Source organism: Dendronephthya gigantea, unplaced genomic scaffold, assembly GCF_004324835.1.
Source record: "Dendronephthya gigantea isolate DGI-Jeju-01 unplaced genomic scaffold, DenGig_1.0 000053F, whole genome shotgun sequence".
NCBI lineage: Eukaryota > Metazoa > Cnidaria > Anthozoa > Malacalcyonacea > Nephtheidae > Dendronephthya > Dendronephthya gigantea.
Genome location: NW_021163063.1, coordinates 902,746 through 925,505, shown reverse-complemented (window position 1 = coordinate 925,505; position 22,760 = coordinate 902,746). Strand labels below are relative to the sequence as shown.

Sequence of the window (22,760 nt, the reverse complement as noted above, 5' to 3'; positions counted from 1 at the left end):
CTGTTGACGCACGCGCACATCACCTTTAATAGCGGCCGGCATGTGTGTCCACCGGAAAAAGTTCCCCGGAATATTCGAACAGCGTTGGGAAAACATACGAATGGTATTTTGCGTGAACGTTCTCCGATATACCTGAAGTTGCGAGAGTTCACCAGAAAATTGGAATGTCGTGTCCTTCACCTCGTTGTAACGGCTTTGCTGGGCTCCAACCACAAGCACGCCACCCTCGGCAAGTAAAGCACCTTCTGGGGCCGAGAGCCTCGCAATCACATTACCGTTGTGATTGCAAGAGAGCTTGCGATGTCGCGATGAATAAAATATCACAAAGTTATGCCACCCGTTTAGAATCTCGGAACGATGCAACGGAATAAACCTGGAAAGAGAGACAAACAGTTTCAGCAATGAATAAGGAAGCGGACTAGAAAACACACTGACTCCTGTGATGTTTTGCCAGTGCGCCTACAGTTTCTGAAGGAATGAATAATGTCAATGATAATAACTCAAAGTGGAAGTGATTCAAGTCCGTATGTAAACAAACGGCTTGTTTACATTTTTAACTTGTATACTTTTGAAATGCGTTGTGTTGTCTGAATAGATCTAACAACATTTACGTTCGTCATGCCTTTAACTGAATATGAACTTGTGTTTTTGATGAGAAAGATTCGAAACACGCGAAATTTGGGCAAAATTTTATCTCGGATCTCGCATTGTTATGCGCATAACATTTGCATACCAGGAATAAATAATCATCAGGTTTGGTACGCCACTGATCTCAACCTTTAAATCTGGACTTCTAAGAGAAGATGTAATTTATTACGCACAAATGGCGCTATGGTTACCTTTGTTGCCCGTGAATATACACCCAAAGTCCCGCGGTTCCAAAATGAACACTGAACTCGTTCAATTGATCTGGAACTGCGTACGATATCAGCGTGAATTCCTCATGTGGAGACGGGACTTTGATCCAAAATGCCGCTGTTATTGCGGTGAACGTCTTTACCCAGAAGCTATTCTTTAAGATATAGTTGACACGGTCCTGACTTCGTTGTGGAAATATCAAATCAAATTTACCTACGAAACAAAGAACAGTATAAATCATTACATATATAATCCATGGCTATTCACTGCATATCTATTTGCAGAAGAGAGAGATATTATGTTATGTAGTATGACTTCAAGGAAAAAGTTGACATAGAAATGTGTGAATTTTCTCCACCAATGTTATCGTTTTCATTCGTTTCAATGATAGATCTTAGACATGTTTGGCAAGAAAGATATCAGTAAAGCTGTTTAAACACTCATTCGCCGCTGGCGACTCGTGAATAGGTCCCTACCGGTGGAAAATTTTGGCAAAAAGTCGAAAATATTAAGTTAACCAACCAATACCGTCGGGCATCTTACCAGGTCGTTTTTGACAAGCCGAAGGGCTAACTTTTGTGAAATTCTCCGAATACTTCTGAGCCCTCAGGCGTTTCCATGAAAACAAATCTCCGGCTGCATTTCCAGGATTAAACGCCAGTAAAGCAATAAAATGCGAGGAAAACAATACCGACCACAAGTTGAGACTTGTGATGTCTCCAACGAAACCATCACCGATCCTGATGGTACCATTATAGATAGCAGACATGGTGACGTTCAACTTTTGATTAAGTCGCGAACTCTTATGTGTACCATCTTTGTACAAAACAGCGTGGCTGTGAGACTTTGACCATTCAAATATTAGATGAAACCAGTTATCATCAGTTATCACATTTTCGAAGATGCTGCAAAGAGTTCTAAATGTTAGCGGTTGCCTTACTCTAAACTAACTAACTAAACGGAAAAAACTCGGTAATTTTATTTGCACTATACTAAGGGACTGTTCACATGATCCCGTTCAGCCGAGACTCAACGAGGCGTGGGATGATTTTGAGGTATTGAAATGAGTATACAACACGATCCTAGTAATCGTGTAGTTATCATAACAATAGCATGTTCTTATTTGGTGTCATAAACACTTATTTCAATACCTCAAAGTCATTTCACGTTTCGTTAAATCTCCGCTAAGCGGGATCATGTAAACAGCCCCTAAAATGGCAGTGTTTACGTTCAAGAGCCGGTTGTTCAAATCCAGGTTATCGCTAACCCTGGGTTAAATTTTAATCCGCTGTTTTAGTTTATGTGCTTCTTCACCACTACTCGTTTCAAAAATATAACTTCTCAGTGAACCAGAAAATACGCATGGAAAAATATTAAACTTGTATAAACAAACGATGAAAAAATTAGGTTACATGAACCTGCTTTTGAACAACTGGGTCCAGAAGTTGAAACAGAACATCTGTCACGGCCAAAGACACAACACTTACAACTTAATTGTCGAGTTTGAACATTTGAGGAAGAAATCAACATTTTTTGGCATCGCACTTCGCGTCATCTTCAGGAAAGTCCCAGACTCTGAACCAAGTTCAAATATGGACGCCTGATTACCATAATGGCTCACGTTGACTCTCATCCACATTGACAAGGCAAATGTTTCCAATGAAGGTATGTAGATCGAGTCTATAGTCATGTTCAGATTACCTGGAAATCGTATATCAAAATCACCTAAATGAAGAAGAGAAAAAGTTGATTAACTTGTTCTAACTCGTTAACAAGAAAAAGTTGATTAACTCTTTAACCAGAAAAAGTTGATTAACTTGTTCTTTTTTTCAGTTAAAACTTCTGCAGATCACAAGGACTTGCTGACTTAGGGCTGTTTTATACCATCGCGTTTTCTTCTACGTGCGTGCACATAAACGTTTAGAATCATTTAAAGGATGCTTATAAAATCAACGATTGAATAGATGCATAAGGTTGGATTCCGTTGATGATTTGCTGTGTTTTTTCTGGTATAAAATTAGAATCAACAACTTAGAAGGTTTTAAGCCTTTACGTGCGCGTACGTACGTGCAAAACACGCGACAGTGGAAAGCAGCCCTTAGGGCAATGTTCCTTTTTTTGTTTACATGATCTTAGTGGCTGGGGAGTTTCTGACAGACGATTATGCCATTCTTGAATATTATCGGTGCATTTCTAACGTTTTCTGCAGCAAGAGAAAGTCTCACCTACCTAAATCAGGTTCAGAACTTGGCACAACAATTGCTGATACACGACCGTCTGTCGGAGGCTGATAAAAAGATCTCCAATCAACTCGAAATGTCTTTGTGACGACGGAGAAACGTGGCTCGTTGTACATGCGAAGGATTTCACCGGGAGTAAACCATGACGTATCTCCCACGTAAAATCTTGTCAGGGTCAAATTTGCACCCGAGTTTCTGTTTACTTTGCCAGGAGAAATTTGATCAAAGCCTGGAACGAGTGTTCCAACACCTCCGATATTAATGGTATTCTGTGACCCTGAGTTTTCGCCGGCCTGATCAAGTATATTGAAGGTCGTCTGTTTCAAACCATCGCGGTAAATTATTATCTTGGTTTTGGCGTGAAATATAAAGCAGACTTGACTCCATTCGTCCACTGGAATTGTGAAGTTGAAGCGTCTACAAAGAAAGTTTGTTTACTCGCTATAAATGAAGATTGTATCAGGCCATCTCTTTCACTATTGAATTGAATTCCATCTTTCACTATTGAATTGAATTTCAATTGGGCATTGCAGTTATTTTTGTTCTACAGTGTATTTGAACACAAATAAACTCCTGATTGTGGGACGAACGAAAGAGGGCCAAAGGTAGAAACATACAATAATGGAAACCAAACTAGAAAAGTTACATAAGAAGAACTTCACTTACACAACATGGCCTCCGAGATGAAGAATGACATTTGTTTCGTTGAACAACAAAGCAATTTCTCTGGGATTGCTGGCGGTGGCGTAGCTAAACACGACACCATTTCTGGAGTGTGGTTTCACCCAGACGTGAACAGCAAGATAGTGGAAATTTGGCCCAGTCAAAGACACTGAAGTGTCGTGATCTATCGTGCTGGAGTTGTACTTGAGAAGAAAATTACCTGAAATTGAAATTAGCAAAATTGATAAAACTAGTGTTGACCTCTAGAAGATTAGTTCCGTTTCCCCCTGTATAGTAACACTGGATCAATAAGAGATGATCCTTGCTGGACCTCTAGGAAGAACAGTTTAATTAGAACTGATAGAGCTATCCAGTATCAATAAAGTTATTTTTGTTTAGGTTTCCTGCTGTAGTAACACTGGATCAATAAGAGATGATCCCTACTGGACCTCTAGGAAGAACAGTTTAGAACTGATAGAGCTATCCAGTAAAAATAAAGTTAGTTTAGTTTAGGTTTCCTCCTGTAGTAACACTGGATCAATAAGAAATAATCCCTACAGGACCTCCAGGAAGAACAGCTTAGAACTGATAGAGCTATTCAGTATAAATAAAGTTAGTTTAGTTCAGGTTTCCTCCTGTAGTAACACTGGATCAATAAGAAATTATCCTTACTGGACCTCTAGGAAGAACAGTTTAGAACTGATAAAGCTATCCAGTATAAATAAAGTTAGTTTAGTTTAGGTTTCCTCTTGTAGTAACACTGGATCAACGAGAGATGATCCTTACTGGACCTCTAGGAAGAACAATTTAGAACTGACAAGGTTATTAGTGATCAAACCTACCAGTCTTTCGTATCTCGCAAAGGACTCCGGTGAAATGATGAGGACACTTGCAAATATGATGCGGGAACGACAATGTCTCACAATTTTCAACGCAGCTTCCCCCGTTTCGACATCCGGCGCTTTGGCATAACGACTCAGTCTGGAACAAGGAGTGAATATGAAATCGATTGGGGCCGGTTGTATCAAGCCCGTTTAGCTTAAACAGTGGTTAAGTTCAAAATGACTCGTTCACGACAATTACTACAAAATGGAAAGCGGTCTTAAAACAACACACCTCATTAGAGTCCTTGATCTCGTAATACTGGAATCCATTCTCTCGTATCAGGCTCCCAGGTCGCGCGGAAGATCTTGACTTAGTGTTCAGTTCACATTTGTGAAGCGGAATGCCGCTGACTTGAAAGTTACACGAACTGCAGCGGGCCTCGCTGAGACATTCGGCGACACAGTCTTGAAGCGAGAGGACGTCGTGCGTGGAAATGACGTAATGCTTGAGACGGGAATCTAAAACATATGAATGAATTGTCGGGTTCCAACAAGCGGTAAACCTTACAAACAAATGGCCAACATACGACGACGCTTGATAAAACAATGAAATTCATAATAGCAAAGAAAAGACGCTTGGTTAGTTAAATTTCAGTTAATCGGGTTCATATGAACAGCCCCTGACATTATGCAGAAGAAACAGGATTTAAAGAAGCTGCAAAGTTTCTCGTACAGCAGCAAATAGAGGCGCCCTAAAAAACCCTCCACCTGGGGGACAAATTGTTTCCACAAACTAATAAAACTTTCATAAATCTATTTGGACACGACGGAATATTGACTAATCATGATATATTACTTACTGTCCATTACGAATTGGAAGTATCCGTCATTTTGACATTTTCCTCGGAAAAGGGTGTTCCCAAGTTGACCAAAAAGTCCTAATATGATCCACGTTATACACACATACCCTCCGGTAATGTTCGGAATTTTTATCATGTCTATATAAAGTTAGAAATTGGCCATTAAGTTTAGACAGCGCCACAAATATTGAAATTAATATGTCAAATGCAAACGTGATCGACACTTTGGCGAAAAGTATGACAGATCTGATTATTTTAAAGTCAATTTTGATTGCCTGCTGCCTGCTGTAGTTCGTAATAGTTGATCAATAAGAAATTATCCTTACTGCATAGACTTTTAGTTTAGAACTGATAGAGTTTTCTAGGATAAATAAAGTTATTTTAGTTCAGGTTTCCTCCTGTAGTAACACTGGATCAATAAGAGATGATCCTTACTGGACCTCTAGGAAGAACAGTTTAGAACTGATAGAGCTATACAGTATAAATAAAGTTAGTTTAGTTTAGGTTTCCTCCTGTAGTAACACTGGATCAATAAGAGATGATCCTTACTGGACCTCTAGCTAGGAAGAACAGTTTAGAACTGATAGAGCTGTTATCCAGTATAAATAAAGTTAGTTTAGTTTAGGTTTCCTCCTGTAGTAACACTGGATCAATAAGAGATGATCCTTACTGGACCTCTAGGAAGAACAGTTTAGAACTGATAGAGCTATCTAGCATAAATAAAGTTATTTTAGTTTAGGTTTCCTCCTGTAGTAACACTGGATCAATAAGAGATGATCCTTACTGGACCTCTAGGAAGAACAGTTTAGAACTGATAGAGCTATCCAGTATAAATAAAGTTAGTTTAGTTTAGGTTTCCTCCTGTAGTAACACTGGATCAATAAGAGATAATCCTTACTGGACCTCTAGGAGGAACAGTTTAGAACTGATAGAGCTATCCAGTATAAATAAACTTAATAAAGTTAGTTTAGTTTAGGCTTCCTCCTGTAGTAACACTGGATCAATAAGAGATGAACCTTACCGGTCATCCATAGGTAAGAAAAACTAAGTCAGTTTATGTAGTTTACGCTTTCTATAGCTCCTGCAGTAACTGAGAGATTGTTACGAAAGGGAGATAAATTTGACGTATCCTAGATATAAAGACATTGCATACTATTTCCCTGCACTGGCCCCTAAAAATGTTTAAATATAGCTACATACTTACCTCAAGATTCTATACACACTACACAGCGGCTAGATAAATCCTTTGACAGCCTCCGGAGTAAATTGCAGCTCTACAATATATGAGGATGTATAAAACAGTGCATATTAAACATATTCACATATCCAAATTAATCTTCACAGAACGCATTGTCTGTGCATCAATGTTAGTGCACTGTTACAAACCCATTTTTTTACAAACGAAAAAAATTCATAATAAACATTAAACTCACCGGATTTGAATCGGTTTTTTTTCAAAAATCCTTCGTTTGACGAAGATGTCGCCGGTTATACAAATCGGATTACCAGTTTAAGAATTAATCAGCTGCGAAAATGATTGTAACGGCGATAGCAGTCTCAAAGATATAAAAATTATCAACAGCCTTAGAGCACTTACGACTATGCTTCACAAGAATTCCTTGAAGATATAATTGCAGCAAGTTTATCGGGAAACTGTTATCTATTGTCTTCGAAAATTGATGCAGTCGAGTTGAAAAAAAAACTCCAAAATAAACTATTAAACTTAATACAAAATATACACTTTCGAGTTCCCTTGATTGTGTCACGGCCTTATTATGAAATTTGCTTTGACAATTTAATTTTATTTTAGCTGAGCAGCTGTAGAAAATAGATTAAATTTGCGTAGTTTTGTTGGATCGAGGTAAACAACGCGACAAAAGGCGCCATGAATGGGAGATTTAAATGAAAACCGTTTTGAAAACAATTTAAGAAAAGTCTGAAAACCATAGCTATGAATTTATGTATTCTGCTTTGTGATTTAAATATCGTTGCTTGGAGTCAAAATTTTTAACAAAGCAATGGGATTTAGCAGTAATTAAAAACAGTGTTTATTAATAATTTTATGACTTATTTTTTCTCATGCTTCCAAATGGATGTATTCAGGCAATTAGAAATTGAAAACTCTCCACTGCTTTGACGCCGCGTACGAAATTCCGGAGAACAAAAAAGTAGTACATGTGATCATGCAACGCGTTAAGGTCAAGTTGCACGGAACGAAAATGTTGGAAAAACGACAAGTTTCCTTTGTAAACACAACAGGTTTCGTGCAGGTTATCAGTTCGTGTATTTGATATACTTGAATGATTGCAGACCTTTTTAAAACATTATATTTCCCAACTTGAATACATAATTGTAGCTGAAACATGCATTTGTAATTCTTGATGGTTCATGAAACGTTTCCCAGTTTCCGCAAGCGTGTAAGCATTGAGGAAACCATTTTTCTTACTTATAGGAAGTAAAAATGTTTCAAACAACAAATTTAGGAATAAGGGACATCTTTGGAAACGCTTTCTAGTTGAGAGAAACCCGGCTACAAATCGCTATTTGAAGTATAGTTTCTCTGCTTTGAACAAATTAAACACATATTTACAATCTTCAGTCTTCACCTAAACTCGGAAATGGCCAAAATCTGACTGCGAAATGCGATTTACAGCTTGTTGCCATTGCCGCAAAACGTTACGTTTAACTGAGGAGTTTAAGCTTGAATCATGCTTTTGTAAAAAGCTACGCCAAAATTCATTTCATGAAATTTCATGAAAAAGACTATTGGGCTGAATTTTCTGATTAAATGAAAATTTTCGGTTTATTATATTTTCATTCGTGATCATTCAAAGGAATCTGCTTCGTGGTCGAATACTCACAATTGAAATGTAAGCTGGGCGAAAAATTTCGCTCATTCGAAAAATTCACTTGCACAGAAATATTTCCCTTGCAAAATATTTGCATAATTTCCTTCGAATTGAGATTAGACTTGTTGAGCTAATTTGTTTCCGCCGTCAAAATTCAAGATGGGAAAATTACCTTTGCTGACGTGTTTATGAGATAAACGTCAATTAACAATGTCAATTATAAACTATGAATAGATTATTCCCTTATTTTCCTATTTCGCTTATGAATACGGGGATATCGCAACTCAAAGTGTCTTTGATAATCATACTGACACAGTGACACACATTACGTATAAGGTCTAATCGATACGCAAATAATTCAGACGCTAAACAGCGTATCACTTACATAGAATACAAACTGGCTTGTTATTTTTTCTATACGCGGGTGCATGGTATAATTGGGGCTAGATAAGCGCATAAAAGGGGAGGGTGACACTCCACCCTATAAATTAAACGCATTGTTCATAAATTCAGAGCTGTACAAACTTATCCTTGGCACGGTTGTCCGATAAGGATTACGCAATGTTTGTTTTCAAATCAGCACTGATTTCCGTGGTTCTAAATCAAGTTTCGTGTTGGCAAAGAATAAACACATGACACATCCAGATTCTGCGAAGGCTTCGTTTGAAGAGGACTCCATTAGGAAGCTGAGGGTGGCTCAGAAAATGCCACTTATGTCCAAGTATATAAATATACAAAACGTTCACAGCGAACTTTAATTACACAATTCGTCAAAGACATTCAAAGTAGACACCATATTCATCACTATCGAATTACACTCGCTTCTATTGATGTCAATATGATCAAAATTATTCCTTCGAAATTTCAAATATCCCCAATCCAATCTGGGACAGAAACAAACAATAACGTAACAATAACTTTCACACAAATTAATATTGTCGGGTGAAACCTTTGACTATATTCCGGGAATTGAAATTCCATGCAAGTAATTTCGAAATCATGTGGTCTGCATGGCTGATTAAAATAAATAGGATCTTTGGATGCGAAAACACGGAGTGGAGAACTGGAATATCTCATGCATGAAGTAAGTTGAATTTTCCTAGATCAATGAAGTGTTTTTAAATAAATACGGTCATTTTAACATATTGTAATGAATATAAACTCTTTAACTTTACTATTGTCATTACTTTATAGTCAAAGTTCCTGTATTTAGAGAAAAACAGTCGCTTTAATGGAGAGTAACCAAAAAATAAATCGATAACCAGCATAACCTTGTCGCGTAACTGTCGTGCACAGAGACTGAGACAGTGCAGTCGGCAGTGCAATCGTATTTTGATCCTAAATTGCATTTTCCAAAGCGTATATTTCAAGCAATCCCTTAAATCAAGCGAGATGAACCAGGGCTTCAATACCATATTTTATTTATCTTCAGATTCTCCTGGTGTCTCATTCCGCGTTTAAGAAATTCCCGCCTGTAATCTATACGACTTCCTTTGGGGTGGTCATATGACTTAAGGGTTAAACACACAGTCGTAGCGAGAAATAAATCATTCTATAAGGCGCGGTTTTTATTGTATGTTTTGTAAACAACCCTATCGAACACACAGCGAAAGCTTTCTTCATTCTGTTTCGAAGAGAAATGGCGAGAAGAAGGTAATTTGAAGGCTACGATGAGGAAAGATTCGTAGATTAAGTTCAATTACTTTCAACCGTCGCAGACTGAGAGAAGAGTCGTTTTCAAACGCGGATTTAAATCGATTTTATCGACGTTCAAAGCAAGGAGCTCGACACTTGAGGTACTACATTATAGTTTTAATGTTTCCTAAACGGTTTGATTTTAGATTTATTCTTGATTTTGTGAATATATGCCTGATGCTTGATGTGGATTTCCTGAATTAAGGCGTAATATCAGCGTCGCACAGGAATTATTGCTCAGTTAGTAAATTACTTTCTTCTCTTAAATGTTGAGTGTATCCGTCTGTGTCCATAGCTTACTGTAAGAGAGTTATCACGATCTTACGTCGAAGCGATAGCTCAGCGTTACGACTGTATTTTAGTCGTAAAGCTAAATTTAAAGCTCGCTCACACTCAAACTCATTGAGTGGGAGATCTCAATCACGTCCTAACGTTTCCATGACAGTATTTCCATTCGAATAACGCTTGTTTTACGCAAAACCTTTCTGTTGAATAAAAATGGAGTTTCATATTTATCAGTAATAACAGAATTTAATATCGCACTCGGTGAGACTGTAGTACGAGAGCGAGCTTTTTAAACACAGGTTAACTAGTCTTATGAAAGGTATCAATATATTTTCTGGGGAGTCTAAATTTGCTGTGGCTGGTGCTAGGTCAGGAAATTAAGTACGGCTACGAGATTTTCTTAGCGGCAGTTCCCTAATAAATCGATAGCGGCTGAGTCGAGGAGACAGCGTTCGTGGATTGTAAACTCTTTACACTAAAGAAAGGAATTTAGGGATTAATAATGAAAGGGGCGTGTGTAACCTCGTACCCAGGTTTTTCTCCCTTGTGAATTCCTGCAGACTTCCGGTTCCAGACCTCCTCATTTCTTCACCGACTTTTACGTGTCTCAGACTCAATCAACGATCTTTCAATTTTCCTTTCATTATTCACAAATGAATATTTCTGGCCGTTAAATTTATTTCCATTTATCGTTATTGATGTTGTGAAAATGTTAATGATTAATAAATGCGTCTTGTTGATGTAATTGTTCTTTGTTTCCTTTCACTTTCACTTTATCGACTTTCACTTTACTTAACATATTAATTTGGTGTTGTTTTTAACTTATTTGTTCACACAATTGAGGTTGGAATAGCATTATGTTATTCTTTCAGTGTTTTTGATGCACCAATCGAATCGCTTCAATGCACGTTGCTTTTCTTTGGTTTAAATAACATTCAATGCTGTACTATGGTTCGACACAAATCCTAAGCTCTGATTCTCTCTCTTGTCTTTTAGTTCTGTGTCTAAAACGTTTCCTTGATGGCTGAAGCGCATTCTGCAGCTTTACGAGCTACTGTATCAGTCGGGGAATTTGCGCTCACCATCAGCACTGACAGTGTAGAAGTTGCAAAAGAAGTGACAAAAGAAGTGACAAAAGAAGTGTGTGGAACAATCACTAAAGTAGCATTAGGTCTTGGCGCTCTGTATGCTGGTTATAGTTTGTTAAAACCATTAGTCGACGCTGCAGTTAAAAAAGCTCTGGGTGGAGACCGCGATGATCAGGACGCCCGTGACATTCGACCAGGATGTTTGCATGTTGACTTACATTGTTTCACAAACAAAAGGTTCCTGGAAGTCTTGGAGGATTACGAATCAGGAAAGATGAAGGAACGCTTGCAGGAAGAACTGTCGCTGGTTGGAATTAATATGGAAGGAATGAAGGTGAAGATTGAAAACATGGAGGAGGTGAATGAAAGAAAGAAAGAAATTATTAAAAGGTACACGAGACTTTCCATCATTAGGAATGTGAAAATATAGATTAGTCTGTCACTGCATTCAAAGTGTCGAAAATTCTTCATCCTTGCCAATACGAGTGTGATTCTTGGTATAATTTGTTAGCAGAGAAGGGTTGAGGGGAATGTTGATGATAGCACGTAAAATATTCCTGTTTGCCTAAAACTACCAGAAAATTACAAATTTTTAATGAGTCATCTGGCCTTTGACATTGGAACGACCACATCAAAGGATCACACGATCCAATTTTGTTGGATCCAATTCACTTCTGATGGATATTTATAGTCTGTTGACTTGCAATGTACAGCAAGTCAACTTAAGCCAATTGCAGTACTTATTTAAAATCATCCCCGCCATATACATTGGGTTAATCAATAACAGACTATATTCCATACGTTAAAAGTCAAATAGATCCAACAAAATTGGATCGAGTGAACATAGCTTGAATCATCTTTTCTACAGCCCGGAACAAGAAGAGATGAGGGGATTTTTCCCCGCAAAACTTTACCATGTTTAGTCTAATAATTTCACTTTGCGATTCAAATGCTTGTCACAAATGATCACACACATTCAAACTCGCACTAAACTATATCACTGATGTGGTTGAAATGGATTTAATATCACTGACTCAGTAATACATGCAAAGAATCGCTCTAAGACAAAGTATTTACGACCTGCCTTGCAAACAACGATATCAAACACACAGTGAATGTCTTTTTCATTTTGTTTCAAAGAGAAATGGCGAGAAGAAGTTCATTTGGAGGCTACGATGAGGAAAGATTCCTAAATAAAGTCGACGATAGGTTACTTTGTCCGATCTGCTTCAAGGTGGTCAAAGATCCAGTGCGATGCCCGAACGAACACCATTTTTGTCGTTCGTGTATTCAAAAGTGTTTGAATGAAACCTCCGAAACCTGTCCAACTTGCCAACACCATCTCACGGAAGAAACCTTGGCCAAACCAACGAGATTTTTTATGGAAACGTTGGAGCGTCTCAAGATTCGTTGCGATCACGCAAGCCGTGGCTGTCGAGAAGTGGTCGAGCTTGAATTTCTTGATCAACATGTCGAGAGATGTGGCTATTCACCAACATGTTGTGCAAATACGGGCTGTTCTGAAGTCATCAACCGAAACGAGCAAGAACGACATGAGAACGAACTTTGTCGTTTTCGTATCATTGTCTGTGACGAGTGCGGAGAACAAGTGATAGGGAAGTCGAGAGCTGTTCATATCTGCTTCATGCGGAAAGAAATCGATGATTTAGTCAAAGAAAGGCTTGAAGAAAGAAAGGAATTCAAAGAGAAAGAACTGGCTCAAGACGAGTTTAATCGAAAGTTGATGGCCGATGTTTCCCGTCAAAACGTTGTCATTGACGATCTTCAGCGCAAAATAAACAGCATGACGTCAGAAGTGAAATATCGAAGCAACGAAACAAGAGAAAATGGCGATTTCTTCATCGAAAGACGAAAGATATTTGTCTGCGGAGGGTGTGACAATAAATGCCTTAAAACCGTAGAATCGTTCAGTTGGCCTGAGAATACTTGGACACCAGAACCAGCATTGAATAGGGGACGACAAGCTCCTTCCTCGTTTCTATACGAGGGTCAAATATCTGTCAGTGGAGGATGGACTGGAGCCGAGAATGTTGACACTATTGAAATGCAGAGAATGGATCAAGAATGGATCGAGGCTCCTGTCAAGATGCCAATCAAGTGTCAAGGACACGCAATGGTTTGTAACGAAGATAAAGCAATTTTAACTGGTGGACGTATTGAGAAAGACAACGTTTCTGATGGGATTTACGAAATTAAACTAACTCCCCCATACACGACGAAATTATTGACCAAGTTGCCAGAGAGAAGATGTTCCCATGGTTGTCAGATTATTGACAACGACGTCGTGGTTGTTGGTGGACGAACATCAAAGTACCTCAAGGACGCTAAAAACACTGTATTTGCATACGATATTAACAATAATGAATGCAAAACCCTGCCGCCACTGCCATTTCCTATCGCTGATATGGCTACTGTTAGTTATGAAGGTAATATAATTTTGATCGGAGGTTGTAATGAGAAAAGCAGATCATTGAACACAGTATTCATGTACGAAGTGAAAACAGGAAAAATTAAGATGTTACCTCGTCTTAATCATAAAAGAGCAGCAAGTACCGCAGTTATCACTGGTAATATGATTATAGTCATGGGTGGTCATGATTATGAAACTAAAACATGTCTTAATTCAGTCGAGTGCTTAGATTTAAGTACTAATGAATGGAGAGAATTGTCTCCAATGACAGAGAAACGAGCTTACGCAACTGCCGCCCTTATAAACTAGAATACTGTATTCAAGTGAAACATTGAAACGAAAAGCGAGAACTGCAAATAAAAAATTGTATGATTTAGAAAATGATTCTTGAGCTTTCATATTAATTCGTACGATGCATAATAAGTATATACTACCCTATTATAGCCTTAAAACAAATGTTTTAAATCAGTGTAAATATTTTCATGAATATTGTCTGTATATATCTTTTTATGAAAACCGTAGCTTAATAAACCTTTATCGCCGTGTTTACAAGTTGTTCGGCGTTGACTCGGAAATTCACGGAACTATATTAGGTGGAAACGAAAAAGTCATTAATATGCGATTAGGTTAATTTGACGTCCATATGGAGCGCAAAACCTATGCTATAAAAACAAATCTTTTACACACAAATAAAGGTCGGATTTTCAACTGTCGAAGGCCGGCAGCCTTATAAATTAAACGCCTCGTTCATAAAATCAGAGCTGTACAAACTGATCCTTGGCACGGTTGTCCGAAAAGGATTACGTAATGTTTGTTTTCAAATCAGCACTGATTTCCGTGGCTCAAGCTTGGTCTTAGCAAAGAATAAACACATGACACATCCAGATTCTGCGAAGGCTTCGTTTGAAGAGGACTTCATTAGGAAGCAGAGGGTGGCTCAGAATATGCCACTTATGCCAAAGTATATAAAATATAAGAAACGTTCACAGCGAACTTTAATATTTACACAATTCGTCAAAGATATTCAAAGTAGACACCATACTCATCAGTATCGAATTACACCTCGCTTCTATTGATGTCAATATGATCAAAATTCCTTCGAAATTTCAAAATATCGCCAATCCAATCTGGGACAGAAACAAACAATAGCGTAAGGAATGATAAGTTTCACACAAATTAATATTGTCGGATGAAACCTATGACTATATTCCGGGAATTGAAATTCTAAGTAAATTCGAAATCATAGGATCTATTTTGACAGGCATGTGAAAACACGGATTGAAGATCCGGAATTAATATCTCATGCATGAAGTAAGTTGATTTTTCCTCAACAATGAAGTGTTTTTAAATAAATACGGTCATTTTAACAATTGTAATGAATATAAACTCTTTAACTGTATCATTGTCATTACTTTATAGTCAAAAGTTCCTGTATTTGGAGAAAAACAGTCGCTTTAATGGAGAGTGACCAAAAAATAAATCGATAACCTTGTCGCGTAACTGTCGTGCACACAGACTGAGACAATGCAGTCGACAGTGCAATCGTATTTTGACCCTAAATTGCATTTTGAAAAGCGTGTATCTCATGCAATCCCATAAATCAAGCGAGATGAACCAGGGCTTCAATACCATATTTTATTTATCTTCAGATATTCCTGGTGTCTCATTCCGCGTTTAACAAATTCCCGCCTGTAATCTATACGACTTCCTTTGGGCAGGTCATATTACTTTAAACACACAGTCGTAGCGTGTCTGAACATATTTTGCAATACATCTACAAGGATTAAATCATTCTATAAGGCACGGTTTGTAATATCTGTCAAACAACCCTATCGAACAAACAACGAATGTTTTCTTCATTCTCTTTCGAAGAGAAATGGCGAGCTCATTTGGAGGCTACGATGAGGAAAGATTCGTAAATAAAGTCGACGATAGACTACTTTGTCCGATCTGCTTCAAGGTGGTCAAAGACCCAGTGCGATGCCCGAACGAACACCATTTTTGTCGCTCGTGTATTCAAAAGTGTTTGAACGAAACCTCCGAAACCTGTCCAACTTGTCAACACCATCTCACGGAAGAAACCTTGGTCAAACCAACGAGATTCTTTATGGAAACGTTGGAGCGTCTCAAGATTCGTTGCGATCACGAAAGCCGTGGTTGTCGAGAAGTGGTCGAGCTTGAATTTCTTGATCGGCATGTCGAGAGATGTGGCTATTCACCAACACGTTGTACAAACACGGGCTGTTCTGAAGTCATCAACCGAAACGAGCAAGAACGACATGAGAACGAACTTTGTCGTTTTCGTAGGATTGTCTGTGACGAGTGCGGAGAACAAGTGATATGGAAGTCGAGAGCTGTTCATGTCTGCTTCATGCGGAAAGAAATCGATGATTTAGTCAAAGAAAGGAAGGAATTCAAAGAGAAAGAACTGGCTCAAGACGAGTTTATTCGGAAGCTAATGGCAGATGTTGCCCGTCAAAATGTTCTCATTGAAGATCTACGCCGTAGAAACGATGAAGCGGCCGACTGGTTCACTGGCAGACGAAAGATTTACGTCTGCGGAGGGCGTTATGATACGATTCGCCTCAAATCCGTGGAGTCGTTTAGTTGGCCTGAGAACTCGTGGACACCAGAACCAGCAATGAACGTGGTACGATCAGCTGCTGCAGCATTTGTTTACCAGAAACAAATCAATGTGTCTGGCGGATGGAATGGAAAGGAGAATTTTGACAGCATTGAGAGTTTTAAGGTCGGCGAAAATAAGAAAGAATGGGTCGAGTCTTCTGTGAAGATGCCATTCAAATCTGACAGTCACGGAATGGTTTGTCGTGAAAATACAGCGTTTTTAACTGGCGGATGTATTGACGATGACAATATTTCTGACGGGATTTACGAAATTAAACTAACTCCCCCTTACACGACGAAGTTATTGACCCAATTGCCAGAGAGAAGATGTTACCATGGTTGTCAGATTATTGACAACGACGTCGTGGTTGTTGGTGGACGAACATCAAAGTACCTCAAGGACGCTAAAAACACTGTATTTGCATACGATATTAACAATAATGAATGCAAAACCCTGCCGCCACTGCCATTTCCTATCGCTGATATGGCTACTGTTAGTTATGAAGGTAATGTAATTTTGATCGGAGGTCATAACGAGAAAGGCAGATCATTGAACACAGTATTCATGTACGAAGTGAAAACAGGAAAAATTAAGATGTTACCTCGTCTTAATCATAAAAGAGCAGCAAGTGCGGCAGTTATCACTGGCAATATCATTATTGTTATGGGCGGGCATGATTATGAAACTAAAAAATATCTTAACTCAGTCGAGTGCTTAGATTTGAGTACCAATGAATGGAGAGAATTGTCATCAATGACAGAGAAACGAGGTTACGCAACTGCCGTCCTCATAAAGTAGAATACTGTATTCAAGTAAATCATTGATACGAAAAGCAAGAACTGCAAGTAATACATTGTATGATTTAGAAAATGATTGTTGATCTTTCATATTAATTCGTACGATGCATAATAAGTATATACTACGCTATTATAGCCTTAAGACAAATGTTTTAAATCAGTGTAAATATTTTCATGAATATTGACTGTATATATCTTTTTGGACCAGGAACTGGTCCCTAACCGCTGCTAATCTTGTTGTTGTTGTTGTTAGGGGGCGACGCTCTTTAAAAAAACTCTAAGGGGCTGTTTACATGAGTCCGGTTACCCGAGATTCAACGAAGCGTGAGGGGACTTTGAGGTATTGAAATAAATCTTTATGACATCAAACAAGTACATGCTATTATTGTGGTGATTATACGACTGCCAGGATCATGTTATCTGCTCATTTCAATACCTCAAAATCATCTCATGCTTCGTTGAATCTCGGGTAACCGGGCTCATGTAAACAGCCCCTAAGGCTCTATCATTACTTGTTTGATCGGAATGAAACTTGGCACAATTATTCTAAGCAATATTCCGCATCGATTGACGGAGTTCGAATTTTTACTTTTGACCTTTGAAGCAAGTTACAAGCAATTCTTGATATGTTTGCAGCAAATAATATATACATATCATTAATATTCAGCCTATATATGTTATAAATTACTGAGTTAAGTATATAGTTAAGTAAAACTGTAAAAGTATATAGTTATTAGGGTTATAAAAATAGTCACTAGAGAAAAACAACCGAACAATCGAGGGAAGGGGTTTCGCCCTTGCACACAAGTATGAGGAACATGGTGAAACCACAGATAGTCAACAATGCATAGATACGCAAAGGAAATGGTATGTAGGTAGGCTGTGGTCAACCAAGCGAGGAACTAATGTAGATTAGGGGGAAATTATGGGCAGTCAAGTGCGTCAGCACTGACCTTCCTCTGAGAAACAAACATCTCATGGTTGAAACAGCAGACAGTATAAATAAGAGAGGGTTTTGAACGGAGGGACAGAGTGTTTACCGAACGTAGTGATCAGACTTGTAATGAGCTATTGTTAATAAAAGTTGAAAACGAATTGTGGTGTCGTGATAGTATACAGTCCCAACGAACGAGAACCAGCAACTATAAAATCTGAGGGATTTTATAACACGTGGTCCTTCGAGCCGGATCGCTAGATGTCTGATCAACTAAGAAAGCAAAAGAAGGTGAGGAGCGGCCACAGAGGATTCGTGGCAACGATTTTGCCCGAGGCGAAGGCAATCGCGAGCGACTATAACATCGAACAGCAGACCAAAGCGACCCAACTGAAGACGGCGCTAACAGAACAAGTCGCGTTGTTAGAGGCCTTGGACAAGGAGATTTTGGAAATCCTGAGAGATGACGACGAAGTGGACGAAGCGGCAATGCAGGCCGAAATCGAGAAATGCTACATGCTCCGGAGTGACATCAAAGCGACAGCGACGCTTCTTGAGAAAGCGATGAGCAAACCGGCGGTGGCAAGTACGAGTGGGGCGGTGGCGAGCACAAGCGAAGCCACGGTCGAGAGTCTAGAGACGTCGGAGCATGTTGGTACGTCGCCTGAGCAAGCAACACCAGGAAGTTCAACAGTTCGAGCGAGACTGCCGAAGCTCGAAGCGAAGCGGTTCGGCGGAAAAATCGAAGAGTGGCAGGAGTTCTGGGACGGGTTCGAAAGTGCGATCCACAAGAACACGGGATTGTCAAACGTGGACAAGTTCAACTATTTACGAAGCTTGCTAATGGGGCAAGCAAAGGCTGCGATAGCCGGGTTTTCCTTGACGACCGCGAATTACGAAGCCGCAGTACAACTCCTGAAGAAACGGTACGGGAAAGACAAGCTCATCAGACGGGCACACATACAGGAGTTGCTAAGAGTCCAACCAGTTTACAGCGCAAGGGACAGCGGACGATTGAGACATTTGATCGACAAAATAGAGACACACTATCGAGGATTGGAAGCCCTTGGGGTGGACGAGGCCTCATACTCGGATATCGTGGTGCCAGCGATACTAGAAAAGATCCCAGAAGTTGTGCGACTGACAATCACAAGAGACAAACCCCATAGTGAATGGAGCATGAACGATGTGTTGGGCGCGCTGGAAGGGGAAGTGGAGTTGCGCGAAGAATATAGCCGACCAGAGGAAGAGCCAAGAAAGAGGTTCAACGGCAAAAACAGCAGCCTTGGTTCGGGAAATGCGCTACTTGTAAAGAGAAATGATGACAGCTGCGCCTTCTGCCTGGGAAACCACAAACATCAGGACTGCAAAAAAGTGGAACTTAAGGGACGTAAGCAAATTTTGATTAAATATTCTAGATGCTTTAACTGCATGAAAAAGGGTCATAGGGCCCGTGATTGTAGACAGGAGATTGTTTGTGAAAAATGTAATGGTAAACACCACACAGCTTTGTGTGAGGAGAATGAGGGAAACGAAAGAGAAGTCCCTGCTGACCAAAGGGTTCCTGGGGCCGAAATTGGGAATTTACATGTGAGCTCTAGCAGCCGTGTAGCTCTTCAAACAGCCCAAGCCATAGTCAAAGGGCGGGGGGAGGCTAGAGTTAGGGTTTTATTCGATTCGGCAAGCCAAAAAACGTTCGTAACAAGTAAGATAGCTAAGTCCGCGAAACTTGAATTAGTGAGGAAAGAGTGGTTCGCGTTGAACACATTCGGAAATCAGTCCAGCGGATCGCGGTTGCATGAGGTTGTTTCCATAGATTTGCTTCACACGGGGGGAGCAAAGTCCATACGAATTGAAGCCTTTGTTGTACCCGAAATTTCGCGGATCTCTAACGTGCATGTTGAAGTTGAAAAGTACAAATATCCACATCTGAAGAACGTTTGGTTCTCGGATGTTCACAGGCAGGCAGATGAGCTAGATATAGATATTTTAATTGGGGCAGATTACTTATGGCAATTTCAAACTGGGGTTACTATTCGTGGCGAGCCGGCCGACCCCGTTGCTGTGAAGACAGTGCTAGGTTGGACATTGTCTGGGCCACTACAATACGATATGAGCGGCACAACATGTCGGGTAGCGCATGTAAATATTGTAGCAAAGAATGAGCCTCTTGCATGTGATGTTCAAAGATTATGGGATTTAGAAACGTTAGGTATACAACCAGTAGATGAGGTGCATGAGGAATTTGTCGATAACATTTCCTTCAGCGAAGGAAAATATTCAGTAAAATTGCCTTGGAAAGAGAGTCACGACAACTTGACAAGTAATTACGAAATGTGTATATCGCGACTGAAAGGTCAAGTTAAGAAGCTTAAGCATGACCCTGCGCTTTTGAATGAGTATGACGCAATTATACAACAGCAGCTAAGTTCGGGCGTTATTGAAAAGGTCGCAAAACTAGAAAGGGCAGAAAAGGTGCACTATTTACCACATTTGGCCGTGGTGCGAAAGGACGCGGTAACGACGAAGCTGCGCATTGTCTACGACGCCTCTGCGAAGAGCGGGGGCAAAAAGAGCGCGTCTCTAAATGAATGTTTACATGTAGGACCCTCATTGAATCCGTTGCTTTTTGACATTTTAGTACGTTTTAGACAAAACAGAGTAGCCTTGATTGCCGATATTGAAAAAGCATTTTTAAATATAGAAGTTGATAAAGCTGATAGGGATTGTTTACGATTTTTGTGGTTAAAAGACGCGAAAAATGCAAGTTCGGAAGTTGAGGTTTATAGGTTCTGTCGAGTGGTATTTGGGCTAAATTCCTCTCCATTTCTGTTAAACGCAACTTTAAGGTATCATTTTTCAAAATATAAGGGATTAGATCCGAAGTTCGTTGAGACAATGATTGAGAGTTTCTATGTGGACGATATGGTTACAGGTGACGAGACGAGTGAACTAGCTTACGATCTATACTTAAAGGCTAAAACTAGGTTAACCGAAGGCGGATTTAAGCTTCGGAAATGGAAAACAAACGACGACGGTTTGAGGGCGCGAATTGCAAAGTCGGAAACCGCAATATTGCAACAAAACAGCGTGGAAGAAAATGACTTGAGTTATGCCAAGACGACCTTGGGTTCCGAAGCCACAGGGGGCACTGAAAAGGTTTTAGGGCAAGCATGGGATACTAAACGTGATAAGATAAGATTTGATTTTGGAAGTGTAATCAGCGCAGCGGAAAATCTTAAGCCAACTAAAAGGAATGTGCTCAGCCTTTTGGCAAGAATTTTCGACCCGCTAGGAATTATATCGCCAGTTTTAGTTAGCATGAAATTACTTTTCCAAGAGCTTTGTGCTGCGAATTATGATTGGGATGGCGAATTACATGAAGAGAAAAAGCAGACACTAAACGCATGGTTAAAAGAGCTTCGTGAAACGAAATTCATTGAAGTCGATAGGTGTTTGTATAAGAGTCCGAAAGAGAAAATATTAGAGTACCAATTTCACGGGTTCGCAGATGCGAGTAATAAGGCGTATTCAGCTGTTGTGTATGTTTTAAGCCGGACGCAGAATGGTTATTATGCACGATTGATCGCGAGGAAGTCGAGGGTAGCACCGCTAAAAACTTTGACGATACCCAGGCTGGAGTTGATGTCTGCAACGCTGCTAGCTAGACTGATGCATACAATTAAGAACGCCCTAGGATCGCAGATAGAAGCTAGCCAAATAACATATTGGCTTGACAGCAAAACTGCGCTATGTTGGATCCAAAATCGAGGGGAATGGAAGCAATTTGTGCGGCATAGAGTAAATGAAATATTGAAATTAAGCAATAAGCGAGAATGGAGACATTGCCCGGGAGAACATAATGTGGCAGATATAGGATCACGAGGAATAGGCGCCTTGCAATTAAGCATGAAAGAGGTATGGTGGTACGGCCCATCATGGTTGACTAAAGGCGAACACGCATGGCCCGCATCAGAAAGCGCTGCAAGTGCAAGCACAGAAGAGAGTAAGGCTGAAGAGAAAAAGACGGCAGTTACGCTGCTTACGGAAACGCAATTGCAAGAAGCTGAGAGCATTAATCGCGTAATATCGATAGACGACTTCAGTAGTCGACTAACACTTCTAAGAATAACAGCATGGGTGCGGCGCTTCGCTTTTAACTGCCTTGCGAGATCGAGAGCGGTCGAACGGTTGAGGGGACCACTAACCAAAGCTGAGTACAGTACTGCATTAAGAGACTGGGTGATTGAGGCGCAAAATAGTTTAAGACGGCAAGCGAATTTTGAACAACTAAGAGTTCAGTTTGGGATTGAGGAAGAACAGGGAGTCCTCAAATGTGTCGGACGATTGCTCAATTCGGAATTAAGTATGGAAGCGCGAAAACCCATAATACTCCCATGCGAGCACAGACTAACGAAATTGATAATAATAGAGTGCCACGCTGCGGTACATCATGGCGGCGTGAGAGCAACACTGACAGAATTAAGATCGAGATTTTGGGTGCCAAAGGGAAGGCAAACGGTCAAAAAGATTTTGAATGCTTGTGTAATTTGCAAAAGATGGCAGGGCACGTCTTATAGTAATCCAAAAACAGCAGCTATGCCCGAATT

At 39.7% G+C, this 22,760-nt stretch overlaps 1 protein-coding gene and 1 long non-coding RNA gene across 2 annotated transcripts in view; one reads left to right on the top strand and one right to left on the bottom strand.

Annotated features, from left to right (window-relative positions):
* The window catches only part of LOC114529115, an 81,453-nt gene that overhangs the window by 49,276 nt on the left and 9,417 nt on the right, over positions 1-22,760 (top strand). The gene's annotated exons all lie outside the window — the stretch shown is intronic.
* LOC114529117 lies at positions 4,884-8,120 on the bottom strand. The gene is made up of 3 exons (XR_003687580.1): positions 6,650-8,120; positions 5,446-5,583; positions 4,884-5,104 (listed from the first exon to the last, which is right to left on the bottom strand). It is a non-coding gene; the product is annotated as an uncharacterized LOC114529117 (long non-coding RNA).